We start from the raw sequence: 18,935 nt of genomic DNA, 5'->3' as shown, positions 1-18,935 counted from the left end.
AAAAAAAGATGTATTTACTTTAAATGCACCATGTTTTCATTACAATGAGTTTCTGATAAATCCTTACCAATTTGCAAAGTAAATACTGAAAATAACTTCTTTATAAAATTATTAATTGAATCTCTTATTAAAGAATGCCTAAGTGATTGTATACTCAAAATTGACTTTTTTATTCAACAAATTATCAACAGACAGAATATTAAATACACATTTGACTGAACTCTGGTTATAATGTAAAACAAAAAGTTGAAACTGTAAAAATACTACAGGAAAGTATATGTAAATAAAATTAAATCCATCAACCCTCGAGTAGTCCATCAAAAAATCAGGAATCATTAACAATCTACAGTTGTTGGCTAGAGTGGCATGTTCCAGAAAGCCTACGGCGACACAAAGAGTCTCATAACTTATTACGTTTTCCATGTGTTTTGGAAAGGACTTAGGGAAGAGGCCGAAATCACAGGGTTTTAATCACTAGTTACAAAAGGCTTAAAAGCTGTAACTAGCTTTAATTAAAAAAAGATCCCGTGTTTGTCAATCATACCCCGATAAAGCTGAAAGATAAATTAAAATTAAAACCCTGTGAATCTGTCCCCTTCCTCAACAGGAGTCGAGAGTGAGCTCACATGTAGCAGCACGTGACACATGTGCTTAAACAAATCGAGAGTCACATCAGTCTACAGCCACGCCACCCTGAACATGCCTGATCTCGTCTATCTCGGAAGATAAGCAGGGTCGGGCCTGGCTGGTAGTTGGATGGGAGACCACCCAGGAAGACCAGATGCTGTGGGCATTAAAAAAAAAAGTCACATCACACGTAAACTGACTACTTGCTGCCACTGAGAGGCAGAGACTCTCAGACTGAACAGAAAAGCAACTCTGCACTTCACAAGAAATACACTTTAAATATAGGTGACGGACAGGTTGAAAGTAAATAGTTTAAAAAATTAACCATCGAAGTCTAAGTGTAAGAAATAAGAAAGCCAGGTTATATACCCATATCAGACAAGTAGATCCTCAGACAAAAGAATGTCAGAAACAATGACAAAAGGGTCCTGCCTTCAGAAAGAGAGAACGGCCCTAAATGAGCAGGCACGGACCGGCAGATCTGAGAGAAAAGGAGAAAACTCCACACTAGAGCTGAAGATCTTAGTTAGGGGTAGGACAAGTAGCCTCCGCTCTCACCCCAAAACATCAGCAGACGGCGAAAAGCTGGAAAACGATCAGCCCCACGGACCCGACCCCCTGGAGAGCCTGCGTCCTGCTCCACGAAATGCCTTAAAATCATCAAGGAACTGAAGGAGTGTCTTCTCTAACGACACAAACAATGAGAAGTCAATAACAAAGGGCGAATTGATAAATTCGAATATTACACCCACAGGAGACGGCACGTCCGTCACACGGCACGACCATGGCGCTGCCCTTACGCGGTGCTGTGCCAGGGCGCGTGGCTGCACGGACCCGGCCGCGTGCCTGTCACGAGCACACCAGCGTCGCCCCAACTGACAGAGGGGAGACCGAGGCTCAGAGCGGCACCGAGCTCCGAGGCGGCAGGCGGGGACGTGGGCGAGCCGGCGTGCCAAGCCCGTCCCCACCCTTCCGTCCCGAGGCCTCAGCATGCTGGCGGACCCCCGTGGCCGCGGGACACTGGTCCTGGACCAGGCGTGACATCTAACGGTGACATCCAGTGTCCAGAGAAGGAAGAGGACCCTTCCTCAGCGGAAGCGCCTGCTGGAGCAGGGCCTCCCCCTTCCCGTGACTCCTTAGGAAGCGGCGCCTGTTGTTTACGGGCTGCAGATCGAAGGACATGGACGGGCCAGTGGCCACGAAGCACAGCGAGGGCCCGGCCGGTGAAGCCGGGCTGGGGGGACGGGGACGCTCCCGTCACGCTGCGAGTCCCGCGTGCCTTCCCGTAGGAGCGAGACGGCGGTCGGAGGGCCCGACTCGCGCAACTGAAGTGTTAAGAGTAACTGTGCGCGACGCGCACCTGCAGGGCTTTTCTGCGAACCCGGAGGGCGCCCGCGCGGACTTCATCGCCGGCTGACGTGTGTGTCCTCAATTACATTAGCTTTCGTATTCTGAAATCCGCTTGCGACTGAGTACAGCGCCATAAATAATTGACCATCCTGTACAGTAACACGCTGAATTAAATTTTATATTTGTACGGGACCCAAAACCTCTCATGAGATGATACTGGCCTTTTGTAGGACGTAGCAAAGAAATTACATGCTACCTCAACCATTAAATTTTAAATACGTTAGATATAAGTCCATCTTAAGGCACACTATACAATTAAAACTCCCATTTAACTCTGCAAAACCTTCGTCTATCACCTTGAGATACTGAAGAGCTGTCTTAAAATCTAACGATTTTACTATTTTAAATAAACGAAACTAACAATGTCTGATGTGCAACCTGAAGTGTAGCTGCTAACATGGGAACGTTCGTGTGCAAAACTGGACGCGGACTGCTAATACCTACGTATACCACCAGAAGACGCGCATAAGCACACGGGACCCGCGAGTCAGCGGCAGGTGCAGATGCCGCTCTGAGATGCAGACACAGGAGAGCAGGTGGTCCCGGGGGAGGGGCGCGCGCAGGTGACCGCACGCACGGCAGAGGCAGCTTTGCTGTGCAGAGCTCAGGGCAGTGGCTCAGGGATGTCCCCCGCCCTCCGGTGTGAAGACTTTGGAAAGCCCCCGGGGCAGGTTCATTGAGGTATCGGGGTCTTCAGAGGGCAGGAGCCACGGAGGCCACGTGTCACGTACAGCAACACCCTCCGGCTTTCTAACGGGAAGGTTCTGTGGGAGAAAAACTGATTTATCGTCATCTGAGCCTCCAACAGAATCGTCTGCCTGGTCTAGACACACAAGGATGCAACTTGAAGAATGACGTCTGTGACGTGGACGTGTCGCCGAGAGCTGCCCACCGTGCCCGAGACCACACTGCCACTGACTCTCAGGTACTGGCCTGCAGCTGTGGCCACCACGCTCCCTGTGGCCATGGAGATTCTCACAAGGACCCCAGCGACCATTAAATGTCAGACATCAAGACAGACGACTGACGGCTGGTTGGCCGCGGTCTTATTTCAGGCAGCCCCCCCCAGGCAGCGCCCCGCAGGCAGCCCCCCGAACCCCGTCCCGGGCCGGGCGGGGCCGGCGCCCGGACTAAGCAGACGGCCCAGCTCCGTGCATTTACCCCTCAGCACGCTCCGGCCGATGCTGCCGCTCCCAACATCGCGTGAGTCGTGACACTGCTGTGTCACCTGTGCATAGGGTCCTGTCACTAACAGGGAGGACGCAAAACATCAGTCCCACGCGTGAGGCCTGAGAAGCGCTGGTGCCAAGGACAGCGGCTGGGGGACCACGCGCTGTGGGCACACGGGACGCCTCCGAGCCGTCCGGTGGCCCTCTGCTCCAAATGTCTCCCCGGAGGCACAGACGGCCCCTGGCGAGGTGGCGGGCAGGTGGCCTGAGGACGGAGTCTGAAGGTCATTGACGTGCCCCAGGCAGGGTGGTGGGAGGAGGGGCCGTGGGGGTGGCTGCTGTGGTCACAGGGGTGTGACGGTGAATGCAGGTCTGCCGGTGTGGCCAGACCGGCAGGACGGGACCGGGGGATGGGGCGGAGAGCTGAGGAAGCGTCCCCGAGGGAGGCCGGTGGTCCCCAGACAGACAGGCAGACGGGGAGTGCGGACAGAGCCTCGCTGGGGACAGAGGTGAGTTTAAGGTCAGGCGTCCTTGCGCTTCGATGGGCAGCAAGACCCTGAGGTGACAATGGTGGCGGCAGCCGATGGTGCAGACTGGGGACCCAGGAGTGACCGAGGAGGGACGGGAGTTCTCTGGGGAAGAGGGAAATGTGAGGGGTCGAGCACAGCCCAGACACCTGCAGGAGCCCGAAGCCCCGGCGAGGGGTCCAGGGAGGTCAGAGGTGGGACGGGCACCACAAGGCTCTGAGGAGCGGGGGAGAGCCGCTCGTGACCTCAAACGTCACCTCCAGCGCAGGGGGCAGAGGGGACGGCGGACATGGAGAGGAGGGGGCCAGCCACCTGGTCTGGAGGCTCAGCGGGCAGAGCGGCAGCACACCCTCGGTCCCCCATTCCTGACGCCCACGCAGGTCAGCGAAGTGGCGTCACATGTCCCGACCAGGACCCCACACCGGAACTGGGAAAAACACATCCACCCGAAAACATCGCTTGGCAAAAAAGGACACTTAGCAGACACACCGCGTCCATCCACTCCTACTCTAAGACATTACAGAGAGTGACCCCAGCGCTGGCTGGAACCTCGGCCTGGGGTGTGGCCGTCCCCAGTGGCTGGACCTGCACGTGGGGCTGGCCCCAAGGGAAGGCCGCAGGCTGGTGTTCTGGGTTCTGGAGGACATGAGGGAAGCTCCTTAAGGGGACGTCCCCCACCGCGAACGCTGGGGCCATAACGAACTGCAGAGTCACCTCTGCAGTTCTTAATACACTTACTTTTTGCAGAGCTTACCCAAAACTCTGGATTTCTGTATCCCAGTGATCATCAATGCTCTCTGGGAAATCTCCCTTTTGGTTAGCTTTCAAAATAGAGCTACGTGCAATTCACAGTCAACAACTGTTACCTTCAATTACTTCCTAAAACTAGCAGCTATCCAGTAGTTAGTACATTTCAGGCACAAAGATAGATTTAAAATAAATTTAGCTTCCTAAAACGTAAACAAATATGCAAATCGACTCAATATTCCCACATGTATTATCAGATGTTAAGGTTCTGTTTCTTCTTTTTAAGAACCTGTCGCACAGGTTCTGACTAGCAAATTAAGTGAGCTTTATAGCTTGGCACATCGTTTTCACCTCCGAACGATTTACGACAAGGCTAATTAATGGCTTTTTGTGGTTTGATGCCCTTTGTGAGCCTCAGGAGACGTCCACCTCGGACCCCCGTGGACCGCATGCAAGCGGCCGGGGGACTGGAACCCCATTTCCTCCTGCTCCACGGCCGGGCCCGCGGCGAAGGTGACGCGTCATCCAACACTGAGGACAGTGGCTGGACCTGCAGGGTGATGGGGTTCGTGATGCGAGGCCTCCCACTTCCCGGGACGGCTGGCCCGGCCGGCCTCCCCTCGCAGGAGGGCCGCGCGTCTCTATCGCCGAGGGGCCAGCGGCTGCTGGAGCAGAGTGTGCGGCCCCCGGCGCTGAGCGACCCGGCCAGTGCTGGACGATGAGCTGACGTTACCGGAAACAGCGCTCGGTCCGTTGACACGTGCCAGACCACACACCCGCACTCAGGAGGGTGACACCGCGTGCGACCTCGCCCTGGCCCTGCCCCCGGGCTGGGGCTGTCCCCGGCTGGGACATCGGCGGCGGCTGCCATTCACTTAGCACCCGGCGGCAGGAAGCCGGCCTCGAGCGTCACTCACCAACCGTTCATGGAGACCGGGAACACCGAATGCACACCGTCCTCGGCATCGCGGGCACGGAGTCCAGGGCCCCCGGCACGCCGCAGTGCGCGGTGCTCAGCCCTCACGCGGCACGGTGCCCGCACACGGCCCACGCACGCCGCCCTCTACGCGGTAAGTCCTCTCTGCATCACCTACAGTCACGCCCACTGTCCCCGCAGTTCGGAGGCGGCGGGGACGGCCGGGGTCTGCCCACCACGCCGACCGTGCACCAAGTTCTCTAGCTCTGTCCCCGACCGGACCACCACCCTCTACGACCCGGGAGCATCTGTCATCATCCTGGAACAGAGATTTCGTGAGACAAACCGCTCCACGTGACTTGATGCCACACGTGAAGAACCTGTACGATCAGAGCGAACGTCTTGCTAGAAGCACATTTCACCGGGCAGGTTTTAATGAACAAGGCGTGACCCAGACCCGCTCCTCCCAGTGCCACGCTGCGGCTTTGTGAAGTCGAACTTGCAATCACGAGGACGATGACGATGGCCCCACGTCCCCGACTCCGTCCACTGATCACTCACGACGCTGACCGGCAGGTTAGCTCTAGGAGCAGGCAGAGGGGGGCGGCACGCTGGCCCACGCTGCTGGGGACAAGGGCGTCCTCCCTCGGGGGCTGCCTTTTCAGATGAAAAAGCTAAAACCTGCCAAATATCACCACAGGTTTAAACGTGTGTACAGTGTTCAAAACCACCTGTGCAGGTGACACTAACTTCTCGATCACAGAAATCGGGTTGCTCCACCAGCACCAGGAACGTGGCAAAGGTGAGCAAACAGAGGGACGAGTCGCTGAGGGGTGTTAGGAACGACTTCGGGCACACAAATGAGGTCAACTTTCCGTAGATCACGAGACGTCGGATTCAGCAGATCAGACCTCCTCTCCCCATGCCAACTAAGGCTGTCTTGGAAACTTCTAGAAGAAAATTTGAAGTGACATAGGTCGTTCCCTTAGCGTGGAACACCGGTGGTGAGCGCGGCAGCCGGCAACCCCACCCCTGCAGCCGCCATGCTGCCCCTCCCCAGGGGGCGAGCCCGTGCCCCTGCCGGCCCAGAGGGGTGACGCACTCAGCAGCAGAGGCAACACCTGCCTCCCTCGGCTCAGACCCCAAGAGCAGCACAGCTCCCACATTCCCCTCCCGCCACGTGAGAGAGGAAAGCGAGCCTGGATTAACGCGGGACAGCCCCTGCCGGCCTGTCCACGCCCGTCACCCGGGGAGGCACCGGACGGTGGGCGCGTGCGCCGAGCTCCCCCAGGTCCAGGCCACCACCCACCCAACAGCACGCGGAGCAAGGGTGGGCTGTCCCGGACACGCCTGCTCCGGCCCGCAGCCCACGCGCACGAGCCGTCAACAATGCTGTTTCACGGTGCTGGGTGTCGGTCGTCTGGCATGAGCCTATGTCCCAGACAAGGGACAGAAGCTGGTGCGAGGGAGGTCTGCTGAGGGCTGCCCCTGAAGGAGACGGCCGTGAGGCGGTGGGAGGGAGCGGGACAGTCGGGGGGCCCGACGCGAGGCCGTGGTCGCCCCCCGAGGGCTCTCAGGGCGAGGATGGCCCTTCGGCGCTGTCCTGAAGCAGGACGAGGGACCAGGTTTTGTGCCCAGGCACCTGCCAGTTGCGGGCATGGGCCACCACCCAAGCACAAGCACGGCCTTGGCGAAGACGTCCCCTGCACAAAGAGAGTGCCCGCCCAGGGCGAGTGGCCAGCAGCAGACGTGGGCAGGATGGACACCAGTGTCCACTGTGGCGCTGTGCCGTCCACCGGGGCCCAGCATGAGTGCCCCCTGGAGCAGGCACGCGGTCAAGCCACAGCACGGATGGATGCCAGGCCCACCGCTGCCCGCCCTCTGCCCTTAGGTGCTGCAGGTCAGCCACGCTGGTCCCCAGAGCCACTGGGGTGTCCACGCTGCCCGCCCGCAGAGGCTGGCTGACGGTGCACTCACACGCCGCCGGGCAGAGAAGGCCCTCCGCCTGCACGGCATTCGCCCGCGCTGTTAATTCTTAAAAGTCATGTGTATTTGTAGGTCGTTGCTGCATGAACTACCCCAGCACTGAATAACTTAAAACCTTTGCTGACGAGTCCACATCTGACCCGCGCTCAGGTGAGCGGTGTGCTTGCTGCTCCTGCCTGGGGCCACTCACATCACATGAAACCTCTGACAGCTTCGCTAGGACCACGTGGCCTCACTCACGAGACTGCCCACCACTTCTGGCTCTGGACTACCCTGTGGCTGGTGGCCCTGCCCTTAAGTGGCCTCTCGTCCCGCACTCCAGCCTGGACACCCTCACGCACGTCTCGGGGTCCTAGGCCGGGGCTCCGGACTCTCTGCCTCGGCAACTGTGCTGCTCAAAGCCGGCTGCCGCCGAGGGTCGGGGTGAGGGGACAGACTGCTGAAGGGCAAGTGCCAGGCACCGGGCAGGGTGCCAAGGCCGTCTCTGCAAACGCTCCGGAGAGCTGGCCTGGGCTCGGCCTCTCCTAACGTTCTGCTCTGAAGATCAAACTTGATAAGTTCCATAGTCACCTTCCCTGATCCCCAAAATAACTCTGCAAAAAAATTCATGTAATCTTTTCAGAGACAGCTGAAAATGTTTACCCACTAGAGGTCAGCACGGAAATCAATTCAAAAACAAGGACCTAAGCCAAGAAAGGACTCCCCAATCCCTCGAAAAGGAGGAGCAGAGGAGGGGCAAGGGGAGGCGGGGCAGGAGGGAGGAAGTGACTGGCCTTAGATGCCGGGCAGTGAAGTGGCAGTGAAGGCACGCGCGGCCCCAACGCCCCGCCCTGTCGCTTGCCGTGGCCTCTCCTGCCCGAACGCTCAGAACGCCTGCACGCCTGCCTTACGGATGCCGGGATTCGGGTTAATGCCGTTCCTTAGTCTGACGTACGTCTCGGGTACTGTGTGTGTATGTGTACGGAAGTTGAATGACAAAGAAACAATTAGATTATTAATAATTAGGTGGAATAAAAAAAATCAAGATTCAGAAGAAAAACCCATTGAGTAATTTCTAGAAAATGACAAAATAGATTTCGATGCGAGTCATAAAGCGAAAACGATTTATGACAACAGACGATATGGCACTATTACAGAGAGACAACGCTTACATCCTGGAATTTCCCATTGCATGGAAACGTGCTCTCCACCTGCAAGCACCTTCACAGACTATGTGGCTTTGCTTCAGGATGTGACCAAACCACATACACGGACTCTTTGTTCTTTTTAAAAACTAACACTGTCACCAAGTACTAGAGAACCAACTTGCTACTCTCAAAATAAAAACCCAATAAATTAGTACTAAATGAAGATGTGCAGCTTACCACCAGATACGAGAAAATATTTACTTAACGACTTAAGAAGTGAGAAAGAAAAAAACCTGTGTCCTGTGAGACTCAAATTTCAAACCCGCGCGGCCGATCACACGGGCCTCACTCAGCAGAATGAAAGGCCCGGGCACCGCTTCACTAGGAAGGATGGAGAGAAGTGACAAATTCCCCGGGGCGTAGAACTGTGAACGCTTCTTCACGACCGGTGACCACGCGGCTGTACCCGCAGAAGCGCCAGCGCGGGCGAGGGCCGCCGGTCCTGCTGGATCGCGGTTAGACTGCTCGGGGTGACTGTCGTGACCGCCCCCTGCCATGTGCTGGTATCTTGAAGAGTGACTGCTCCTACGTAAGGAATGAAGGCGGCCTGGGATTCCGTTAGAAAGTGCAGGGAAGCGTCCGGCTGGGCCTCCGCCCTGGTGGTGTAACATCCTGTCTGAGTCCGGCGGCACTGAGGACACACAGCCACCCGCAGAGTCAGCGCAGATGCCCAGAGCCATGGCCCCGGAGAGCGTCCGAGCGTCACGTCCAGTTTATAAAATGCCGACACTTCCCCACGGCAACGTTCACCACAGGCGTCCTCAGAGGGGAGCGGCCACCCGTGAGCGCATGACGAATACTGGCACAGGAAGAGGCTCGCGTACGCGGACTCCGAAACCTTGACGACACCTGCAGACCCCACGTCAGGGCATGCTCACCTGGAGACTGCCGCTGCCAGGGTGTTCATTCTCCAAATGCCCTGATACACGGGTGTACGCGTGGGACAGACCCGCACGGAGCCACACGCGTGGGACGGACCCGCACGGAGCCACACGCGTGGGACGGACCCGCGCGGAGCCACACGCGTGGGACGGACCCGCGCGGAGCCACACGCGTGGGACGGACCCGCGCGGAGCCACACGCGTGGGACGGACCCGCGCGGAGCCACACGCGTGGGACAGAAACATACAGAGCCACACGCGTGGCACAGAAACATACAGAGCCACACGCGTGGCACAGAAACATACAGAGCCACACGCGTGGGACAGAAACATACAGAGCCACACGCGTGGCAGACACCTAGAGAGCCACACGCGTGGGACGGACCCGCGCGGAGCCACCCGCGTGGACAGATGCATAGAGTCACGCGCATGGGACAGACCCACACAGAGCCACACGCACGCTCCTGCCGTCAGGTTAAAAACGTGGGGACAACTGGTAAGCTCTGCTGTCTGGCTGAACCAACGCCCCAAGGTCCGCTTCCTGGTTCTGATGTGACACTCCAGTGTCACCATGCGGGAAGCTGGCTGAGGGCACACAGAACCCTGCACTGTTTCTGTGACTTCCTGTGAGCACTGCTGTTGTAAAACTGAAAGTTTAGAAATGTAAGCTACCAAGTGTGATCCCCGTGGCTGGGAAGTCACAAAGGGCCCAGGAAGCCCCGCCACGTGAACGGATTGGTGTCCCAGAAAGGCCACAACTGAGGAGCAGAGGGCGCCGGAGGGCTGAAGCGCCGGCTGAGGCCGTGTCTGAGCGTGGTGGACACCGTGGCACCCACGAGGCCCCCGTGTGCAGGGAGCTGCAGTTCAGGGACACGTGCTCCGATGTGTTTCAATCACTTAGTTATATCTTTCACGTGCCAACGTTTTACTCCAATAAAATAATGAATTTTGGAAATGCCAAATTACCCTCCTTGCACTAAAATAAACTGATTACATCACGGACCAGCCCTCCGTATTGCCAGCCTTTAGCTTACTTTAGGGCGTGTGTTTGGCAGAGAATTTCCTAAATTCAGACCATATTCAGATATTTATCTGTTGCCAATTAACAATTTCTCTCCCAGAAACTGTGCAAAATAAAATAAAATATTTAAGTTATACACCAAAATAATCTCAAGTCCGTTAAGAAAGCCGCACTGAAACCAGACTAGAACCCCAAGAATAAGGGCCCGGGCTGTTCTCCGTGCACCCCGCCGAACCCCGGTGCGGGTGCCGCTCCAGCGCAGGCCACGGAAAGGCGGGTGTTGGCCGGTTACATGATGTGAGTCGAACTCTGATCCACGCTCCCTCTCAGGAAGAAACCGGGAGCACGTGGCTGAGGAGGGGCGGGGTGGGCGCCAGCCTCATCCAGGACGGCACAGGCCTCGTGAAGCACAGACGGCCAGGACGGCCCGGAAGGCCCGGACAGGAAGGGAAGAGCCCGCCTGGCAGAAATGAGGGAACAGTGGGGAGGGTGAGACGGGAATGAGGGGTGCGGGCGGAGGCCATGGGCGCAGGACCCTGAGGCCGAGCATCACAGAGTTTTCCAAGAGGTTAATGATGGCTCCTGTGGCCGATGGTCCAGCGTGGGCAGAGCGGGCGTGGGGGGCCTTGGGCAGACAGGCTGCAGCGGCACCTTTTCTCCAGGCAGTGGGCGTCCAGCGGCACGGGGCGTCTGGCTGGTGGGTGGACACAGCTCCACGTGTCAGGATGACGGGAGCAGGGAGGGCGCGAGGGCCACTTCTTCACCTGCTGAGTGGGGGCGAGACACGCAGAGGGGGCTGAGGATTTGGACCTGGGCTGGTGCATGAAAACCCCGATGAACGTCCCTGTGCTTTTAATCCAGTGATCATTGCAAGGACAAAGAGAGAGGATGGTGGCAAAGGCCACTGGTGCCACATGCCTGGGAGACCACGCTGAGTGTAAGAGGAGGAGGAGATCCCCTAAGACGGAACCGCTCGGTGGGGGAGGTGCTGAGCCCCACGCTGACCGAGTGAACTAGTGGGTCCAGAGTTCTGAGCGCTGGCCACCAGGAGAATGCTCCGGGCCATCAGCTGCAGAAGGCGCGTGGGCATGCCTGCCAGGCTCCGGTCACGGGCCACACACTGGGCAGCACCACAGCAGAGTCCTCGTGGGTGCAACTCACTCTGCAGTGAGCCCCGTCTCGTGATGGGGGCCGCCCTGCAGTAGCAAGAGCCAACGCGGCAGCAGTCAGGGGAGAATAAGCAGGGGTCCGCGAGGGACACTTCTGAGTCCAGGTCACGCTGCAGGGGAGGGGCAGAAAGGGCGGCAGGAGCACTGACCCAGAGGTGGAGGGCCCTGTCTCCATCACAGGGCATTAAGATTATGGACGAGCTGGGGATGAGTGGCAGGGTGTGTGTGTGTGTGTGTGCGCGCGCGTGCGCGCGCATGTGTGCAGATGTTGTGGGTCGAGGCAGGAGGGGGCACCAGGAAAGGGACTGGATGGGCCCTAAGGCGGGAGGGAGGTCGACGAGACGGCAGACAGGAAAGCCCAGGAAGCTCCCTCCCCTAGGCCTGGCATGAGCAGGTGGACGCGGGGCAGGCGGTGGCGGCTGAGTCCTCCCTGGCTGGGCGGGTAACGTTCGTAGTTCTGAGTGCAGCAGCCAGCCGTCTAAGCGCTGAGCAGTACCAACTAACTGACACTTAAAAATATTGCCCTGGTGCTGTGCAGTGATGTGGGGGAGGGAGGGAGCAAGGCCGGGGCCAGTCCCGCTGCCCCAGGAGGGAAGGCAGGGACGCAGAGAAGGACGTGTGTGGACATCGGGGACTGGGCCGATTTGAAAAACATTAATTGGAAGCAAAGGATGCACGAGGCCTATCTAGCTTGTGCTAGTTCCCGAAATGACGGCACCCGAGGTACGGCAGTGGCTCCAAGACCTCGCCCTTTAAAGCATGACAGTGGCGGCGGCAGCGACAGCATCGCAGGTGTCTGTGAATTACAGCGTTCGTCTCTGAATCTCCGAGAGGCAAGCCAAGGCGGCGACTCGGGAGAGCAAACGGGTGGACGTGTTCTCCTGTCCGAGGGCACACAGCCCAGGTGCAGAGGCACCTCGGTGGGCTGCAGGACTGCAGAGCAGACGCTGCCGGTCCCCGGAGACGCCAGCATCCGCGAGGAGTGTGCATACCGTCCGAACTATTTTATCCTCCTGAATAAAACAGGCATTTTTTTCTCCCTTTTCGCAAGGCAGCTTCTTGCACAGTAAAGACTCTACAAATATTTACACTCCAAGTAGCAGAGCTGTTTGAGACGCTATCAAGCTCTGCCAGTACTTCTATTACAAACTCTTATTTCTTGTTTATAACATGTACATAAAAAGGGGGAACAAACGCTGTGCCTTGGATCTCGGCGTATGATTTCGTCCAGGGAGCAGTGCATCCCTCCTGCAGCAAGTTTGCTAAAGAAATGCTCCGGCGGGTGCGGGAGACAGATGGGGTGGGGGCGGACTGAGGGGGGCGAGGACCAAACACTGAAAACCAGTTAGCACACTCGATCCGTTTCTGAAATTTTTATTCAAATTAGATCTGAAACTGAGCCGTTACCCCTCAATTTAAAATTTAAAAAAAAACTGCTAAGTTAGACGATTCAGTGGCCTGACGCTACGGCTGAGCAGCACCTTTGCTGACAGGGTGTTATCTAACGCACGGCTACCGAGCCTGAGAGAGTCACCAGCACTGAGTGACCGACAGGTGTAGAACCAAGGGGCACCTCTGAAATGCTCACCTTCAAAGACACAGAGTGACTCCCCGGGACCAGAAGGCTCAGCGGCGGCCTGGCGGTGACGGCCAAACCAGAGGGAATGAGCAACACGCACCTTCCTGCCCCCTCCGCCCACCTGACCAGCTCCCAGCACATAAAACTAACACGCCATTAACTCATTACACGGCCACAGGAAAGCACAGAGCACTGCTGTTGGGTGGCATCGCCATGATATATCGGTACGCAGACCTGGCAGTGTGGAAGGGGACAGTTACATCGTCACTCTATTCCAGTACAAAGCCTCATAAGAGTTAATGAGAACTTACGGGGGACACTTAGATCACGCAGGAAGAGCAAAGCTGGAAGGTGTGTACTGAATGTGGGAGAAGTTAGAAACTTACAAAGGAGAAAGGCACGTGTTGCTGGCAGAGCCCAGAGGCTATTAGTTTGTAATAATGAGGCACATACGAAACGTGACGCTGAGAAAACTGAACATAAATCAGCAACAGGAAGGCGACAGCTTGTCCGCAGCTAATCTTTGCTCCAGCTGAAACTGCTCAGCACTTCTGTCCTATTGATGGTTTTGTGGCCATTTTAAGGAACACTCGTGCTAAGTGGCTGTGTGGTGAGGGATGTTTAAAAGTTAGACTTCTGGAGAAATGAATTTAAAGCCTTCATGTGCTCAGGCTGACAATGACACTCAGAGCGAGTGGGACACTGCCTGAATCTACCACCTGCGAATCCGTCGGCCACTCGGTGTCTCAGCTGCACATCTTCAGAGAGGCGGCCCCGCATGAGTGTTCCACTTTGCTACCCATCTACCAGAAGTGCAGCAAGGATGCTAGCCCATCAGGGGTCCTCAGACCACTGCTGACTCTCGACTCACGTCAAGCAAGTGTGCAAACACCAGTCATTCCTGAAGCCACTATGCTCACGACGTGAAGCTAGCATCTCCTCGTCGTGGGGCAGAGCCCCATCAGATGTCCTCTACGAACATTTACACGAACCTGTCCCATTGAACCAGTGGCACGTATCTGGCATTTTACGAATGTTGCTCAAACAGTTATGAATATTAACCTGCAACGTCCTCCCTAGTCCCACGGCCTGCAAAGGATTAAAACCACAACCTCAATGCCAGGTTATGGCAGCCAAAGTCAGCTCCTGTTACCAAACAGAGCTAGCAAAGCAAAAGCAACACACTTGACTTTGTATCAGACATAATAGCGCTTTCAAAGGCAATTACTCCTTTCAATCTCTGAAGTGGTCTGACTCATTGTTCTGATTAATTCCTGTCTTTAATCTATTTACAGATCAGGATTCTTTTCCAGCTAGTGCGATATGCATCTCCGCGGGGGCAGACAAACCACAGCGCAGCGCGATGGGTCTTATTTTTTTCTCTTGCTTAATCATTTTAAATTATTTCTGGATTTAGGTACTCGCCATAGGAGCCGAGGCTTCTGACCTCCCCCGTGCGCACGAGGCATTTTGGGTCTGCTGCTCTGTTGCCCACATCTCGGTTTCAGGTGACCAGACTCGCCACCTCTCCCCAGGGCTCAGAAAGGAGACTGGCTCTTGTCGCCGGAGCGGGCACCGCTGTTATTAAATTATTGCTACAGGGGCATCTCCTGGGTGCAAACCAATAAGCAAATGCAATACAAGGAAGGCCACCGCGGAGCTTGGCAGCGGCGGAGCCCAGAGACCGTCCGTCGTCCATGTCAGGCAAGCGAAGCCGGTCCTGGCGGTGCTGCGGCCGGGGAGCGCGGCCCGCACGGCCTGGGAGTCTGTGACCTGCGTGGTGAGCGCTGCGGGGCTCCGCAGAAGATGGAGAACCGGCGGAGACCCGGGTCCGAGCCTCGGAAACCCAGACCGCAGCCCATCAGAGAAAACCTGGCAATTAAACGCGGCAGGGCTTCCGTCCACGGCTGCAGATTGGAAAGTGCAAAGAAAACGCAGCTCGGAAAACTTGCTCTCTAGGGGCGACCGCTCCACCTGCTTCCCGGAGCCGGCGCGGGGAGACGCCGGGGGCCGAGCGGGCGCGTCCGCCCGCGACCAGGGACCCGGCCTCCTTCCTCCGCACCCCGAGGATTCGCAACTTCTCCCCTAACTTCCACCGGACCCCGCTCCGAGAGGGCCCAGCGGGCCTCTCCCCACGCGGGCGCCGGGGCGCGAGTCTCCCGGCCCGGCACCGCCGCGCGCGGACTGGAGCGCAGCCCGCGCAGCGCACGTCGCCGGGGAAGCCTCGTCCCCACCGCCGGCGCGCGCCTCCGCAAGCAAACTTCGGCGCCCCGGGGCCGCACGCTCCCGTCCCCGGAGGCGCGAGGGGAGCCCCCCCCGACCTACCTGGTCCCGCAGCTCGCAGCGCTGCCCCGCCGGCCCGCGGTCGCCCTGCGCCCTTCCCGGAGCACGGCGTCCCCGCCCGCCGGCCAAACGCGCGCCGGGATGTGCGACTGCGGCCGCCGCGGCGTTGCTGCCGGCGCCTCCGCCGCTCCGCGCGGCCCGGGGGAGGGACGACGAGCAGGAGGAGCGGGCGCGCGGCGGCGCAGCCAACGGGGCCCCGCGCCCCGCCGGGCCCCGCCCCTGCCCGCCCCGCGCCCACGCCCCCGGGCCCTCCCTCCGCACCCACGCTCACGCCCCGCTGGACTCCGCCCCCCGCGCCCACGCCCCCGTGCCCTCCTCCCCTGCCCACACGCTCACGCCCCGTTGGACTCCACGCCCCTTGGTTCTCCCCCCATACCACGCTCACGTCTTCGCCGGACTCCGCCTTCATGTCCACGTCCATGGTTACCCAACCATTTATGGACCTCGCTCCCACGCCCCTGTCTTTACTGCCCTACCCACCACTTGCCCCCCACGCGTTGCTGCTGGACCTGTTGCCCTTTGGACCTTCTCCCCATTAAGCTTTCTATATTTACGTTTGCTTCGGATTTCAGCCGCCCTCCGCCTTCATTTCATATGCCTCACACGCCCCAGGTCCGCCCCCCTCGCCCTATGGGTATGCGCTGGACCATCATGCCATCCTGGTCTTTTCCTGCCCCCCATTTAAGACATCCCGCCGGACTCCGCCCTGCGGGACTCCGCCCTCCGCTCCCACGTCCCGCGCGCGCACGTGCGGAGTGCCTTGCAGGGGCCTGGGCAGCAGCGCAGGATGGCGGCTGGTTGGGTATAGCAGCTGGGTGGCCTTTTGTAAGAATTGAAGGCACTCAGGTGCACAGACTGCAGCTTCAGTGGTAACGCGAGCCGTCATTAAAGGCGCACTGTACTCTTGGTAGTGGGCCTTGCAATTTGAGTTACTTCTGGGTGTCTCCCCAGAGAAACCCTGGATCTGTGATTGTCCCCTTTTTTGGTGAGGCAGAAATTAACTTGTCTCAAACTTCAAGTAGTCAGTTATGAGGTGAAGCAGGAGTGCATTCTTCCTGCAAGGACACTCAGGTAGGGCTTCTCACCTTTATCCCCTAAACACCCCCACACTGCCTGAAGAATCTGGACTTGAATGAAGGCACGTGGAGTCCTCAGCTCTGGCTTAAACGGCAGGTACTAACTGCAAAGGTGGTTCAATGCAGCTTTGCTGGTCAGTGAGCCAGGAGGCGACCTACCTATCCATAGCTGGACCAGCTGATTGAATTCTGGAGACGTGCACTGGAATCTAACTCTGCAGCTGCAGGGATGGACACATGGAGTGGGCTGGATTGAAATGATCTTCAGGAGGCATTGCTGGAAGGATGGTGGTTCAGGAAAAATAGTTTTTGTGCTTATATGCACATTTACGTGCCTATTGCTGTGTTCAGTCTAATAGTCCTTGTGAATAAAACTGACATTAGGACTGAATTGTATAATTGCTGGACTTTTTGTCAACAAAAGTTGACAGCCACCAATCTAATGCCAACATGCAGCCCCATCATGGGGTACTATAAAAAGAAAAACTTTAGTCAACTTTGCAGCCAGGAAAACACACCTGGGAGCAGGAACCAAAGATGCTTTTCTTGTAGACAAACAGGAGACTGCTTATGTGGAGAAAAATGCCAGCCATGGTCCCTGATTGGTCTGTTTTTATGCAAATGAGGAATCCAAATTTGCAGAGTTTGATTGGTCCAAATAGCACTGTCCTGATTGGCTGTTTTGCAGCTGCTCTGATTGGTCCTCATAGATGCAAATGAAGTATGGCTGCTCAGCTCCAATTGGCTGGGCAGGTCAGTCCATTGGTTGAAATGGGTACCGCAGACCCTTTAAAAAGGTGGGCTCCACAAACGTCGGCGTGGGTGGTGCTCGTGGGGTGCCTTGTCGGCGTGCAGTCAGTGAGGGCTCTGGGCTCAGGTAGCCAGGAGGAGGCCTCGGCAGGTATGTTCCTTCTTGGACTCAACGTTTTTTTGGAGTCAGCGTATTTAAAACGTGCCGTAAGTGTGTAGCAAAAGGTCTAGCGGATGAGGCGCGAAGGTTTCTAGCTCTGGCCCCTCTCCGCGCCCCTCTTTGAGGGCTGTCGCGGGACTCGGCACTCGGCACTCATGAAGGGCAGTAGCCTGACAGGCGACCTTTCAGAGCCTGGTAGGGGAGTGGCTGTGGTGACCATGCCCCCTCATTCTCGTTCGGCGCCGCGGGAATTTGTGCCCCTGCCCAGTCCGCAGGTGGGCGCTGCTCCCCACGGTGCGGCCGCCGTGCAAGGCCCGGTCCTCCGCTCTGGCAGGCGGGACCTGCTGCGAAGGCCTGAGCTCGGGGTCCCCCAGCTTCCTCAGCAGTGGCGCTGTCTCCCGGGAGCACGCCATCTCCTGGGCCACTGCATGATTTGGGCCACCTTGTCCTCCCTCACACTTTGTCAGGAAACTTCTTTGTAACAGGAATGGCTGGATTGGAAACAAACTTGGGGTGATTTAGGTTTTAAAAGAGGAGTGGCAAGGATAGGTAGACCTCACTTCTGTAAATAAAAATAATGTGCCTTCTTCCTTCAGAATTAAATTGCAGTAAATTTGGGCTCCTTAAAGTCTCTACTTAGCAAAGGAGAAAAACAGCATAGGTGAGGTAAGATTGTTTATGGTCGTTTCCTCGTTATTAGTAGCTGTAAATAATCTTTTTGCTTGCAATCTGGGGACATGTTGCCAACCCCCTCGAGTGTGGCAAAATGTTTTATTGGGCAGAACACGGTTCTGGAAGGAACTGGGAAGACTCCGGGCAGATAGTGCATGTGCCTTGCACCCAGCAGGTGTAGTTACTGCCATGGCACATCCATCCCAGAAGCACCTCTTCTCTCAATATTTTCAGGGTGAGGTCTCCTAGGGCACTTCCCTTCCAATACATACACATCTACCTTGTCTAATGAGAAGGGAAGAGCATTTTCATCAAGGGCGGGAGCTGGCCCTGCAGCAAAATGACAGGGGAAGACGGGAAAGAAGCTTCTTTGCATTAGAGAGGAATCTAAACCTGAACTCTCACCGCCTGGCCAAGTAATTAGTCATCTCCAAACTCGAGATTGCCTTGCCTGTGCTGCTGAAGGCTGATTAGTGCTGAAAGGGATTTAATGGACTTTCGAATCTGTGGTTGCAGCGGAATCGGAGCAGGGGGTGGGAGCATCTGAAATTTGTAGGAGCGATGATGAACATTTGGTGTGAGCCACAGTTTCACAGTCAGAACAGGTAAGAGGTATATAAAATCATGTGTTTAGAGAGAGATGCATCACTTTATTTCCTTCCTTTGCTCAAAATGTAAAGCATAATGTGAGTCAACTAAAAACCTGATATTTACC

General features: G+C 56.8%; 1 pseudogene; it reads left to right on the top strand.

Annotated features, from left to right (window-relative positions):
- The first annotated feature begins 675 nt into the window (after nt 1–675).
- Nucleotides 676–793, top strand: LOC120582645 (uncharacterized; annotated as a pseudogene).
- The last annotated feature ends 18,142 nt before the right edge of the window (nt 794–18,935 follow it).

The sequence above is a fragment of the Pteropus medius genome, unplaced genomic scaffold (genome assembly GCF_902729225.1).
Source record: "Pteropus medius unplaced genomic scaffold, Ma_sr-lr_union100, whole genome shotgun sequence".
Lineage (NCBI taxonomy): Eukaryota > Metazoa > Chordata > Mammalia > Chiroptera > Pteropodidae > Pteropus > Pteropus medius.
The sequence above is the reverse complement of the archived record's forward strand: the minus strand, read 5'-3'. Positions and strand labels throughout refer to the sequence as shown.